Source organism: Montipora foliosa, chromosome 1 (genome assembly GCF_036669935.1).
Source record: "Montipora foliosa isolate CH-2021 chromosome 1, ASM3666993v2, whole genome shotgun sequence".
Lineage (NCBI taxonomy): Eukaryota > Metazoa > Cnidaria > Anthozoa > Scleractinia > Acroporidae > Montipora > Montipora foliosa.
Window position 1 is genome coordinate 32,805,860 of NC_090869.1, and position 13,975 is coordinate 32,819,834.

The window sequence follows — 13,975 nt, forward strand, 5'->3', positions numbered from 1 at the left end:
TGGGTGGCATTGAGACGGCATCCCCGAGGTCATTGCTTCCAATCCCTTTCAAGCCATCAGCATTTTTCAGGTGTCTTTCGTAGACAATCGCTTATTGTCCAGCGACAATGCAAGTGGATTCTTTTTGAAAATTTTGCCACAACAATGTTGCAAGCCTTGTCATCGTGTTCACTTAAAAGGTTCAATTTCTGCAAATGTCATTAAATTTCTGTTGGTGTAAGATTAATTGAAATCTATACAGTCTGGCCGTGCGGGTAAATTAGCTTTAAGGTACTCACAGGTGGATAACGCAATCTTTCGTGAACTTGATGGTACCAATTTTTCCTCCATGCAAATTTCTAACGAAAATACAGTTAGAACAGTTTTTAGGAGAAACAAATATAACCAGATCGATTACGTTTAGCGTCTAGCTAAAGTCTTGTCATTTATAATAGAGATCTACAATCAAGTGGACAACTTAGTATACATTGATAAGTGGTAAGAATGTCGCTGAAAAATTACGGTACCCTACTATCAAGTCAAAACAATTCTTGGCTAATATCTGGTAAGTTCCATGCTGTGGAACAGGCCACCTGCGGCAAGGATTTTCATGACGCTTCAACAAACATCCTCAAGTTAAATTTTCACGGCATACACGGGAAACGAATATGTTTTTTGTGTAGTCAAGAGCATCGCATGCACTGCCTGTCTTGCCATGCGTGCCTAGCATTGCAAGGGGTGAGAGTGCATAGCAAACAAATGATGGCTACCATATGACATAGGTGGGTGACTGAATTAAGGAAACAATCGATCAATTCTTTTTACATTACACTTTTTTATTGCTTTTGTTTTATTTAAGTTCTTTTGTACATTTAAAGTCAGGTGTAGAAGTCCTGTGTCATACATGTCGTAACACTGTATGCATAACCTATTTTTAGAGTGTTCTGTCCTCTATGAATCTGTAAATCTCGTTTACAAAAGACTAAAGATTGCCTTAATGGTGAGGCAAAGGGGAAAAGGAAAACTTACAAGTAAAAGTCCAAACCAGGATATGAACTGTAACACCGGTGGGATGTTCTACCCAATGACCTACTAGAACCCCTAGAGATCTACAATTGTAGGTCGTTTATCAAGGTCCCAGCTATAGATAGGCATTGTTTCCCGCTGGTCTTTATGCCCACAACTGATTTTTAAATGCAACTATTGATGTTTAAGGTGTAATGGTCAGCTCAAGCCAGTTTACAGATAATGACTCAAATGTCTTTGCGTTAATACTTACATAACAGGTGTGATATTGCTGCTACTATCAAACGATCCAAAGTTGAATGTTCTTAGCTTCGTCCGTATCATGATGCTGTAGAAGATATGACTACTTTGAAGGTGAAATACTCAATTAGCAATATCAAACCTTTATCGTGATAACTATCGTTTTGTCCCACAACCGAGCTTTTTTATATTCTATTTAAGAATGAGTGTCATACAGCCTGAGTAACTTCAGGTGCACTGACATTTGAAACAGTATGACATCCTCTGACTTACACTGTTAGATTTTGGTTTTGGATGGTGAACACCCGCTCTCCAATTGTGTTGATGGGGTTATCAGAAAGCATCCTGTTGGGGAATAAAAAAATAATCAAGTATAAGTCGCAGTAGTTTCTTTACAGATTTAAAGTGAGATGAGAGACAAGAATCTGAAAAGAAAGCAAGAGTAACAAACAATTTAACGTTTCGTTATTTGACGCACAAGAAGCCGCGTATAGTCGCTTCTAGCTGGCCTGACCTGATTGACGTACACAAATCGAAGATGCTTTAAATTCCTGAAGGTCCCGTTAGGGATTGCTTGGAGTTTGTTTTCACTCAGGAGTCTAAAAAGAAAGAAAAAATGCGATTGAAACAATGGCCTATGAACTTTATGTTTCGAAAGAATGGCAGGGGAGGCAATTCAAGGGAGTCGAAAAGGGATAAGGGACATTACAATTGGATTTGAGAAAGCAGTTCACCTAATTCTGTTCCTTCGGATACTTAAAAGGGTGTGGTATGGTCAAACCATGCCGGTGGCTTGTTATTTAAAATATGATGTATTTCACCAGCCTTACTTACAAATAATTAATATTCTCAAGCTTGTCAAAACTTGCATTTGTCAAAAGAGTTATGCAGTTATTCTGCAAGAATCTAAAAAAAAAAAAAAAAACAAAAAAAAAAAACAGATAAAGATATTACAGTCATGATCAATAGGTTTTCATGCGTCATGGCTGAGGTAGTTAACCTCAAGGTAAATAATGTAACAGAGTGGGTATTGAGCTCCTAACAGCACAGTTTTGAGATATTTCCGGACTGATCAATGGATCAATATGCAGACAAATTTATCAATAAATAATCTTATGAGAAAATAGAAGAGAGATCCCTTTCAAAAACTAGAGAAGCAAATTAATTGTTCAAGAATTAAGCCAGGTGGCATTAAGGATCGACTGTGTTAGTATCGCAAAAAAACAAGAAAACCACGCAGATGGCGTCATTTCGTACATTGCGCAAACGACTGCACTTCGTGAGATGAGAGTCCTATGCGAGGACGTTGATGATGTAGTAAAAAGCTTCAATTCTACCATATATCCGTGGGAACGACTTTCATATTCAAGTTTCATAAATTAAAGAAGACCCTTCTCCTTGGAATCTTTTGACGATTAATTTGGTCTTGAGACAAACTTATCCAACGTTTTCAGCCACTAAGTAATAAATAAGAACTACGCCTAGGGCCACAGATATGATTTAGTTGTGACGTCTCTAGCGCACTGGATAGCAGGTTGGTGGGGGGCTTCGGATGAGTCCTTGTTAGAGCGCACCATCACCAGTTATTCAGGGTCAAGTGATGTTCATGTCATTTCCAAAATGGTGGACAAATGAGAAAGGCGGTAGAAGTTGATAATGCCAAAACACTGGAATTGTTTTGTTGATGGTTGTTGTAGCAATTTTACTAGCAAGTTAGATTGCTTAACTTAGTTAACCTTAGGGTACCAGAGAGGTTAGTGAAGGAATACGATGCGTTCTTCAAGACCGATGAAAGGGTTACCCAATGATTTTGCGAGACCAAATGGACGTGCATGAAAAGATGAGTCATACGCGTTCTTTCTCATAAATACTCTTTCTACTGGCATCATCTCCCGTTACCGCGATAAATATTTGCCGAGTCATATTTCGTTCTATGTCGTAAATTAGTAAATTTTGCCAAATGAAAGCTAACTGTTTTCACCATTTTAAAAGGGATCAGTACAGTCAGCTTCTTATTATGACAACTTGTTTCGCAAAACTGTAATTCAGTTCAACCCTCGTTTCTTTGAAGATAAACTGCTCATCCGAACAAAAGAGATGAAGGTGCAGAAAGAGAGGATTAGGTAAGAGAGCGGATCCCCAAGCCCCATCAAACTCTTTTAGTATCTATTTTTTTAAATCTTTTTTTTTTTTTTTTAGTTTCGCAAAGCTATTTTAAATTCTCGTTCCCAATGTCGCGCGGTTACATGATTAGGGCCGGGGAGAGGCCAGAGCTGGGATTTTAACGCTGTGCCACGTCCATGCAGAGTCCAAATCTTGCAGCTAGAAATATGTGATCACGTCTGTCAGTTTGTTTTTAAGTGTACTCTGAGCGTGATGAGCATTCGAGAGACGATTTGTCAGTTCCTGAAACGAAAAGGAACTGAAAGTAACGAGGAATCTTCCAGCAAACAGAGACGAGAATGTGGAAGCGAAGGTGAGATATTTTACTTTTGAATTTACTGTATAATTTTGAGCTTTCAAAACTCTCACTTTCAGAACTCGTGCTTTCCTATTCAATATCTTTTACCGAAGAGCTCGCATCTCGGATCTCTATTGCTTCAATTTTACTTTCATCACTTTCTGCCTCGCATAGCCACAACCATTTTCCTTTATGTCGATTAAAACTTTTTCCACTCTTTTCAAAATCAATGTTTTTAGATTCGACAACGATCGTGATCACCCACTACGGAGGCCATTTCTCCGCTAGCTGCTCAAGCCGAGCATATTCAAAATTTCATTACGTCATTACAACTAACCAATCAGGTGCCTCTCTAAAAAACAGCCGCGTTGCCGAACCATTCTCACCATACCTTGATTTGTTTTTTTTTTAGAAAAAGGCTTCGGCAGATCGCGAACTGAATCTACTACGAAAGGAGAGAGTTCCAGTTGAGACAGGTTGAAACGAATGAGACCACATATTCCCTTTCAAAATTTAACTTCAAGGTATCATGTATTCAGTCTACGTGATTTACCCTTGAAATCTTACTAATACTGTTGAGATGCCTAGTGCGTTTGAATTGTGATATTCCGACAAAATTTTCGCTTCGCAGTCGACGTTAAATTAGGGAAAGCGGCAAGATGACTTCGAATTGCTGATGTGCAGGTGATATTTGTGTAGTCCAAAGAGCTTTCAGTTTCAAAAGCAAAATGTAAATCATGGAATTTCTTTCTGAACAAGGGACCATGCTGACATTTTTTAATGGAAAACCGAAAGAGCAATATCTATTCCATGTCAAAAGGAAAGAGATTGACTCAATTAGTTTTTCTCTCTCGCAAAACCAAATATACGTTTCTGTCGACATCAAGGGAGCAGTAAACCAAAATATTTTATTTTCAACAGAAATATCTGTTAGAACTACACAATACACCTTAATTTTTTAATTTTATGGTTTTCCACTGAAAAGTAAGCACTGTTAATGGATATGCGCGTAATGTGTTTTGTTTCATTTTACCTCGAAACATCTGATAAATAATTTCTAAAGCAAAGTCTGCTAATTATCTTTTTGGAGTAAATAGCTCGTACGTGGTTCTTCAACTCCGAATTTCTTTGGTTTGTAATTTAATGAAGCGTTTCCACTTATTGACACATGAAACTATTCAGAAAGCTCCAAACAAAACCGCCAGTCCTCCCGGGAGCATTTTTCGCTTGGATGCTCAGCAGAAAGTTAAAAATAGCGATCGCTTTCCTTTTCTGGAGTTCAAAAAAAAAAAAATACTGGGTACCAGTATTCTTGCCAGGATTGTTAACAAGAGCCTAATCCTAGGCTAGATAATGACATTGGTCTGGGAAGGAGGTTGTTTTCTTTGATCTTTTTGATTAGCTAAATATCATAGTACATCAAATGGGTTTCAAACTACTTTGTGGCATTACATTTTAAAGTACTTCCGGGAGAAATAACCACAACGCACTGAAGCTTTTTGCCAATCAAAGCGAATTCAAGCAATTAATCGCAGGTAAATTTGCTTTCGGTCAAGTTCTAAATAGGCGCGATTTCATATAAGACAAATCCGTGAAAATTATAAGTTTTATTCCTTTGTGAAGAAGCTTAATTGCAAAAATACAGTTTTCACATAAGAACTTCCGAATTTCGGATCCCCCTTCAGCAAAATCCGCGAAAACTGTTCAAGGTTTTCTAGCTTGAGATGTTTTCCGAGTTTCAGAGCCTGTTAGCCCTCATGCGAGGAAAAGAGGTTTTCATAACTATCTTCAACGATTTCAAATACTTCAAAGTTAAGTAAAATAGTCTAATAATCAATATGAATCAGAAGTTGAGAGCGACCAATCTGGAGAAATTGAGTTTCTTAACGAAGATCAGGAACTTCCAATTTTCCGTTGTGAGGGGTGCGAGTGCGATGAGGACATTGTCTCGATCCTTCTCAATCTCGCACCCAGGTACCTCCAAAATGCCAGAAAAATGCCTCATTTGTAATTGATACATGGTCATTGAAGCATCCAATCGACTGGAAGTCTGACGATCTTGGGTCTTTCCTCAATGGTGGGCGTGTCGGTAAAGGCTTTTTTGATACTTCTGACGAGGTTAGCTTAATTTCAAATTCGCGCTCAGCCAGTTTCTACTGACACCACAGTCCGACTCAGGAAAAATTATTGGACTCATCTTATTCACTGGAATCTCGAAGTTATGAGTTATGGAGCAGCCAGGGCAGGAGAGGGCGGTACATCATAGTGCAGTACGAGTTTGAAGTAACAGGGCTAATGGCAATGCAAAATTTGGCGTTCATTACATCCAAGGCGAGCACTCTACAGAGGGTCTTGACAAAAGCACTGACCAAAGGTCACTCCCAAGTTTATGATGAGGTATTTGAAGAGGCGGGAAAAATGATGGCTTTTGAATCTATTGGAGATATTCCCAAAGGGCGAATCTCTTAGAGATATTCCTAAAGGGTGAAAGCAGGTAAATAATGTTAAGTTCAATTCTAAACCACGTAGATCCAGAGATGGATTATACGATCTTGCTGAAAAAGGCGGAGAAAACTTCGTTCATCAGGCGATTACAATTGACCCCTGAACCTGCATGTGTTATGGCAAACTGAGCAGCAGGTAAAAGATGTCAAAAGATTCTGTACCAGTAAAATTGTTCTGCGTGGACACTACATTCAACATAGATTATTATAAATTATTAAATTCTCAACCTCGGATAATGCAATTCTCGTGCTCTGATTGGTTCACTCAATCTCGGTTATCAGCTCATATACCATAGTTTGACCTTATATGGTAAATGATTGCGCTTAACGTTGCTAAACTAAAAACGTTTACGCCAGAAAGCGAAATTTCTTTCGGTATAAAGCAAAAGAAAAACGTTTTTCTGGAAAGTTTAGATCACTTTCGAAGCTTAGAGATACGCGAAAAGGTAAGAAATGTTTTTGTGATGAGCCTGCGTCTGTCTTCATCAACTTTTTTCGATTTCGCTAGGATTTTCTCGCTTTTTTCGCTCGTATTTCGTACTTCTAGACTTTTGGAGTTTAAGGAATTTAATAAAACAATTATTCCATTCGCGCTTGTTGGATATGAGAGTGGTTATAGCCAACTCGGCGCTACGCGCCTCGTTGGCTATTTACCATCTCATATCCAACGCGCGCTCATAGAATAATTGTTAATTATCACCGCAACAACATACAAGCGCGCACTCGCTAGAAATTTTAATCTCCCTGATCACACTCAGCAACAGTAAAACCCAAGCTCGTTCTTTGTTCTGCGTGGACACTGCATTCTACATTCAGCTTTTCATTATGCTAGTTTACTATTGTTTTTTCAGGTCACCATGTTCCCACCAATAGCGTAGCTCCATATCTGTAATAACCGCACACTACCCACAATTCCTTTATTCGCTGTGACCAAAGGCTAACACTCGAAACATCAGTTTTCGTACTAATTTACGGTGACATACAAGCATCGTCTACTTGTTGATGTGAAGTATGGAAGTCATCCAACCATACTTGGTCCATGTATGCTTCACATGAGGTGAAAGAAAGAGTCATATGGTTACTTAGCATCATCATTGGTCTCCACTGACGAAGAGCCGTCCAATATTTTGGTCATAGGATCCGATAGGGACGCCGCTCTTAAGAAAGGCATGAAGTATTTTTTTTCCTGTGGCAACATGGTTATCTTGCAAAAAACACGTGGAGGATGATGTCATTCTTAAATTGAAGGATCTGCACATTGGCGATTTGAAGAGAAAAGAGTTTCTTCTTGACATTTTTGGCAGTGATGCAAGAAAAGAAATGGGCCTTATGGACGCATTTACCCCGACTGAATTTGATATAATGTTGGATTCCTTGTACCCTGTGTGGAAAAAACGAGAAATAAATGCCAGAGTTCTTTTGAAGGAAGAATCGACCGAGTTTTATCCATATTTTCTGATGAACCTTCTTTAGATATGAAGACAAGGATGATCAAATCTGTGCGGGAGAATGTTGGTTAGGGAGAGAATTTCCTTTACGACAACGACCCCGAATGCATGAATGACAGGATCAAGAAACGGAAAGGCAAAATTTTCCGAAAGTTATCCTGGACGGAATGTTTAACTCTGCTCCAAAACCTAGCTAAAGAACAGCAATGCAACGGGGAAAGAGCGCTGTTTGACGAGGGGGCTTACAGACTGGCTGCAGAGCACACCGATGTGATAGTTTCTTTCTCTGACTGGGTAGCTTTAAGTGCAAAAGAGAGAAAACGAAAGGTTTCTCAACCATCGTATCCTGGCAAAGTGTTTTTCAAGTATCTCGTCTACTACCGTACATGCCTTCTCAGATTCTGATAGGTAACTTGAAGGGGAAAGTGATGACAGTGATGCCGACAATCCTCATTTTCCATTTCGGGGGTCGTCGAACAAAGAAAACCGTGTTGTACAAGTGGCTGCTCTACCGCTCATGCTTTCCAAACTTCTGTTGTACAAGATGACGAGGAAAGTGTGATAACAGCAATCATAAAAACTCCACCTCTTGAAAATATTGGTTTCCCCAATTCTAAATTATTAAGATTAATCAACAATATTACCAAGGCAGCAACACAAGATATGCCATTCTACAGGTCGTAAGGATGGCAGGGTCTTGTGAAACACTGGACAAGCGGCCAAGACACGGTCCCCAATATGAAAGGCCAACCACTGACTTTGCTTGCCGTGCACCAGTTGGTGATGGCCCCATTGCTGCTGACAACGACAACAAATACAGGTTAAAGGTTTAAGGTGTTTGAACGTACTTAATTGTAAACGTACACGCTTATATTTATATTAAGTTTTTACAATCAATACTAAGAATCATAGATGCCATCAGCAGTGGTTGCGCGGCTGTTTGGCCTTTTATTTGCGTGTAAATAAATAGTTATTAACATTGTAATGAGTATTGGAAATTGTTGATGTTAGTAGTGTACATGTTAGTAACTTATGTAATGTACTTTGTAAGCAGTGTCACGAATAAATGTTATTTATATATTTAAAAAAAAGGTTAAAGTGGTTAAACGGTACAATGATATATGTTTTCTATGGGTGCGGTAAACGTAAGAAGCTTTTGGAAGAGAATCTTAGTTCCTCAGCTGCCTTTCGGTGTGGTGCTTTATCAGAAAGAGTGGAGGATGTACAAAAAGCCTTCCGGGGAGCTGACATACTCCATAACACCCCAAAATGTTCGCTTTCACCTCAGGAAAGAATGCATCCTGAAAATAAAATACCAACATTACTGCTGAAGACATTGTTGTCAGTGACGCATTTGAAACCTCTTTATAATTGGAAAGAGCGGAAAGAGTTTGGACGTACGTTTTAGTTCATAGTTTCATAGCTTACCTTTTTGCTTGAGTTGTTGTAAGCATTTCCTTGCTTTGGATCAGCATTTAAAGAGTACACAAACGAAAAACTCGCCAGCACAAATTGTGATCGTTGATTCAAACTTGAATAAAACCGCCGAAAGACCCGTCGAAAATCAGTAAGAGCTGCACCGGTGACTGCTGACCAAAACGGCTCACTAGTTTCCAGTCTGTTCTCTAGTGTGTTATCCAAGATGGCGGAGGATAACGATCTTTCCTTCTCAGCGCCTCGTCCAATCAAAAACGAAAAAACCAGCAAGATTCAGAGCGGCCTTATCGTATTGACCCTCACTAAATTAGGATTTTAATCCTGTAAAGGTGTTGACTTGGAGGGGAGTATAATTTACTCTTTATTAGTGGAGTACTCCACTCCAACTCCTTGAAAACAAAGAATTAATCAGTGGATTCCACAAAAATAAAAAATAAAACAACCCCAATTCCACATCTTGGACTGGCTAAACTTAAATTTACTCTACAAAAATACATGGGAGTAAAATCCTCTTCTACTTTTTTTTCTCAGAAAGTAGAATTTAAGTGGGGTAAACTTTACTCAGTATCCCGATAAATAGGAGTAAAATTAACCCCAGCATATTATATTACTCTGTAGGGAGAGTAAAATTTACTCTAGCAAAGTCAAGGCATTTGAATATTAACTAGTAAGAGTATAATTTACTCTTAGTGGAGTTAAATTAACTTAGGAGTACATTTTACTCCAGTTTTTCACTCCAGCACTGGAGTGAAATTAACTCTTTGAAAATAACAGTGAAGAAAGAGAAACCGCACTACAAACGGAACAGAACGAAGAACCAACAGAATTCCATTCAACCTCACCTACCATCCAAAAAACCTTGTGCGAGCAGTCAAAAATGTCATTCTAAAAAACTCAAAATTCTCCGCAGTGATCTCGAAACTAAACATATATTCCTCTACCACCACTTATTTCATTCAAACGTGACAAAAACATAAGCAACTTTTCAGTTTACGTTAGGAGCGCAGTCTGACAACCAACCGGGAACTTTTAAATGTAGGCGCAAACGATGCAAAACTTGTCCTTTTATTTCAAACATGGTTAAGTTCTCACGATTGAATCGATCCGTTAAAATTACTGACCACTTTACATGCATCTCCGCAAATGTCATCTACTGCATAACCTGCACACTATGCAAAAAGATCTACATAGGCGAAACAGGGAGAAGATTGGCGGACCGTTTTCGCGATCACCTACGAGATGTAGAAAAAAACCACACAGATGCCTGAAAACCAGTTGCACGCCATTTTAATCTCCCTAATCACTCCCACCACAACATGACTATTTGCGGCCTATCCTTACACCACGGAAACACAGAAAGCCGTAAAAATCTGGAATAAAAAAATCATCTCTCAAATAGGTACAATATATCCTCACGGAATCAATGAACATCTCTCATTCCATTAAGTTATTCACAAATTCTTGTTACTATAATATTTCCACAAATGGCAAAGCTCCTCCACACCCTCATAAAACCAACAACACCCACAATTTCCACATTTGCTCTGACGAAGGTCTAACGCTCGAAATGTCAGCTTTCCAAATCGTTCACGGTAGTAATTCGACCTTTATCGACATGTTTGATGAAAACAAATTTCCTTACGACTGGCTGGACACTGCGGGGTCAGAAGATGGACCTGCTAATGCATTTCCTAGCCACTTTTCTGCAACATCTTCGGAGACCTTTGCCGATTCGGGTATTTTTATGGCAGCAATGCCTTTCCAATAGCCCTGGATGACGGTTGTAGTATACTTTGGCTAGCTTCAAAGCCTGCTTGACATCTATATATTTTTATGAGGAGCAGTCGTGGCTTAGATGGCTAGTGCGCGGCTTTTGGAGCGAGAGGTCCCCGGTTCGATCCTCGGTGACTTCAACGTCTGTTTCGACTTTCCTCTGATCTGTGTATCTATAGCTTTAAATACCCGTAAAACGGAGCAGAGGGAGGGGGGTAAAGGGGACACCGTCGGCTTCCAGCCTCTTAGCTGAAGGAACTACCGACGTTAAATAAAGTGACTTTACCTTTTACCGTTATGAAAAAATGCCATAAGTTTACTTTTTAATCACGAGTAAGGATGTTTAGGGGAGCCAGCGGCAGCACCTCACGTCCCTCTTCAAAACTATAAGCTTCTTTTATCTTCTGCCTTAAAAGTTGAGACAGATAAGGGTGGGAAATGTTATCCCACCCCTTTTTAAATAGAGGATATGATCCTGCTTTTGCGGATACTTCAGAATGGATGTCTGAGAGTTTGCTGTTGTTGCTGCAATGGCTGGTCCTACCTGGTCTAACAAGTGATATAGTAATTGGAGCCCTGGAATTATCTAAGAGGCGTGCCCTCCACCAATCCCTTTTGGAAAATATGTGGTGATCCAGGTGCACGTGGGTATCCTGTTGTTGCGGCGTTAGCCTGGGGCGGGGGCATCTTGGCTTGTCTTCGTCTGGAATGCTGATTTTTTTTTTTTAGATCGGCTCTGACTCTGCATTGTAAACTCTAATTAAAGGGGCCCCCTATTTTTAATGAGTGGGAATGGAAATAAATACTATTGAGTGTCAGTTTTAGAGGAATACAGTTTAAATGCAATTTAATTGTAGCCGTTTTGAAGGGTTCTCAATTATTTGTGAGATTTTCAGTTCAAACATTTGTGCGAGTCACTTATTAACAACGTCAAGAAAATCTTTGCGAAGGGACCCGGAGCAAACCTAAATGATATTTTAAAACTTTTATTTATTGCATTACACTTAAAGCTCTTGTAGACTTGTGAGCCCTGAGAAAACCTTTTCTGGGAGTTGATTTATGTTATTATTATCAATAAACCTACAAAAAAATTAAAGCACAATAAGCAATGTACAAAGTCATGCAATCTTTCGCAAAGAATAGTCTACAAAGCACTGCTTGCTATCCATGTATTTTTATTTAAAAATTGTAATAAGTTTTCTTTTTAATTACGAGTAGGGGTGTTAAGAAGAGCAATAGCCAGCTCCCCACGTTCCTGTTTAAGCCCACTTTGGTAAGCTTGTTTTATATTCTGCCTTAAAAGTTGAGACAGCAAAGGTTGGAAAAGTTTATTCCACCCATTTTTAAAAGGAAGTTATGATACTGCTTTTGCGCGCAGATACTTCACAATGGATGTCTGAGAGTTTGTTGTTGTTGCTGCAATGGCTGGTTCTACGTGGTGTAATACGTGATAAAGTAATAGAGAGCCTGGGGTGACCTAAAAGGCGTACCCTCCTCCAATGCCCTTTGGAAAGGATGTGGGTATCTAGGTGAACAGTTGATGTTTTGGTGATGGTTACGTGGGTATCCTATTGTTGCGGCGTTAGCTTGGGAAGAGAGACTCTCGGCCTGTCTTTGTCTGGAATGCTGTTTTCTTTTTTAGATCCGCTCTGACTCTGTAGTGCGAACTCTACTAAAAGGCGCCCCGTATTTTAAATCAGTGGGAATGGAATTAAATAACATTTAGTGTCAATTTTAGAAGAATAAAGTTTAAATGCAATTTAATTGTAGAAGTCTTGAACGGTTCTCAAATACTGGTGAGATTTCATTTAGAACATTTGTGCGAGTCACTTACCAATGCTAAGTGATATTTTAAAACTTTAATTTTGGGGAAATATACTTACAGTCCATGTAGACTTGTGAGCCCTGAGAAAACCTTTTCTGGGAGTTGACTTATGTTATTATTAGCAATCAACCTAGAAAAAAAAGCATAAAGAGCAATGTAGATGTAATCTTCCGCAAAGCATAGTTTACAAAGCACTGCTTGGCATCCATATATTTTTATGAACAAAATGTAATAAGTTTACTTGTTAATCACGAGTAGGGGTGCTTAGGGGAGCAAGTAGCAGCTCCTTACGTCCCTATTGATATTTTGTTTAAAACAACTATTCGAGACACTTATTAGCAAAGTCAAGCAAATCTTTGTGAAGCGACTTGGCACAAAGCTAAGTGATATTTTAAAATTTTTATTTGAAGCATTATTCTTGCAGCCATTGTAGATTCCTGAGCTCTAAGAAAACTTTTCCTGATGATTGACCTATGTTATTATCCTAAATTTATTACATACATACTGATGAAATACCAGGATTTCTCGTTTTACGAAAAAATCATATCTTCACCGCGCGCAGTGAACATATCATTTTTATCTTTTGCATGTGAAAATAGAAGTGTCGTCATGGTAACAAACACGATAAGCAGATAAAATGCGAGCTTCGTCTTCATTGTAAGATACTTTTGAGCTTCAATATAATTTTTCTGTACTACTTTAAAATTTTTATGGCAAAATTTTACATTATCATGATTTGCTTTTCATAACTTTCATATATTGTTTCATGTTACAGAACATGCGTGTTTTAGCGGTTGGTCACCAACTTTTTTTTAAGTCTGGACATTTCATCAATATCAATATAATAAACAGAACATTATATGGCCGCTTGGGGATATGAATTTTATCTTCGAGTGCTGAAAGTATCTCTCACTCGTTCGCTCCGCTCACTCGTGTGAGATACTTTCAGCACTCGAAGATAAAATTCGTATCCCTACGGGGCCATGCAATGACCTCTGTATACCTACAATGAAACAAAAGCATAATAAGCAATGTACATTTAATATTTTGCAAAGCATAGTTTACAAAGCACTGCTTGGTATCCATATATTTTTATAAAAAAAAATGTAATAAGTTTACTTTTTAATTAGGAGTAGCGATGTTCAGGGGAGCAATAGCCAGCTCCCCACGTCCCTATTCAAACCCACTTTGGTAAGAATATTTTATATTCTGCCTTAAAAGTTGAGACGGCAAAGGTTGGAAAAGATTATTCCACCCATTTTTAAAAGGAAGGTGTGATCCT

General features: G+C 38.7%; 1 long non-coding RNA gene across 1 annotated transcript; it reads right to left on the bottom strand.

The window, feature by feature from the left end:
* Window positions 1-277: 277 nt before the first annotated feature.
* LOC137977109 (uncharacterized) lies at window positions 278-2,528 on the bottom strand. Its single transcript, XR_011117795.1, has 4 exons — window positions 1,773-2,528; window positions 1,519-1,590; window positions 1,259-1,333; window positions 278-338 (listed from the first exon to the last, which is right to left on the bottom strand). It is a non-coding gene; the product is annotated as an uncharacterized lncRNA (long non-coding RNA).
* Window positions 2,529-13,975: the final 11,447 nt, after the last annotated feature.